Source organism: Zophobas morio, unplaced genomic scaffold (assembly GCF_036711695.1).
Source record: "Zophobas morio isolate AGI-343-1 ecotype UQ-CSIRO unplaced genomic scaffold, CSIRO_AGI_Zmor_V1 ptg000452l, whole genome shotgun sequence".
In the NCBI taxonomy this organism is placed as follows: domain Eukaryota; kingdom Metazoa; phylum Arthropoda; class Insecta; order Coleoptera; family Tenebrionidae; genus Zophobas; species Zophobas morio.
In genome coordinates, this window is record NW_026972555.1 from 38,081 (window position 1) to 39,168 (window position 1,088).

Sequence of the window (1,088 nt, forward strand, 5' to 3'; positions counted from 1 at the left end):
CAAAGGTGATTTCTTCATTAAATTCGTACGGCTCTTAGGCAATATAAAATATAGTTCAAATTCAATAAAAATCGACAAAAATACAGTTTCTAGCTAAAATTTGATGGTTTCGTTGCACTTTCCGAGCCCGTAGGGTATCTGAGTGGCTTAAAAGTACAAGAAAACACTTCAAAAGTGACGTTTCTGAAGAATTTTAACAGTCTTCTTGTATCTACGAACGCCAGAATGCATAAAATTGACCTAAACGTCTCCTTTTCCTATTCTGAGTCGATTCTGCATGCTTTAAGTGTGTTTGGTGGCTCAGAACCATCAAAAAAACGTTGAAATATAGTTCAAATTCAATAAAAATCGACAAAAATACAGTTTCTAGCTAAAATTTGATGGTTTCGTTGCACTTTCCGAGCCCGTAGGGTATCTGAGTGGCTTAAAAGTACAAGAAAACACTTCAAAAGTGACGTTTCTGAAGAATTTTAACAGTTTTCTTGTATCTACGAACGCCAGAATGCATAAAATTGACCTAAACGTCTCCTTTTCCCATTCTGAGTCGATTCTGCATGCTTTAAGTGTGTTTGGTGGCTCAGAACCATCAAAAAACGTTGAAATTAGTTCAAATTCAATAAAAATCGACAAAAATACAGTCTCTAGCTAAAATTTTATGGTTTCGTTGCACTTTCCGAGCCCCTAGGTTATCTGAGTGGCTTAAAAGTACAAGAAAACACTTCAAAAGTGACGTTTCTGAAGAATTTTAACAGTTTTCTTGTATCTACGAACGCCAGAATGCATAAAATTGACCTAAACGTCTCCTTTTCCTATTCTGAGTCGATTCTGCATGCCTTAAGTGTGTTTGGTGGCTCAGAACCATCAAAAAACGTTGAAATATAGTTCAAATTCAATAAAAATCGACAAAAATACAGTTTCTAGCTAAAATTTGATGGTTTCGTTGCACTTTCCGAGCCCGTAGGGTATCTGAGTGGCTTAAAAGTACAAGAAAACACTTCAAAAGTGACGTTTCTGAAGAATTTTAACAGTTTTCTTGTATCTACGAACGCCAGAATGCATAAAATTGACCTAAACGTCTCCTTTCCCTA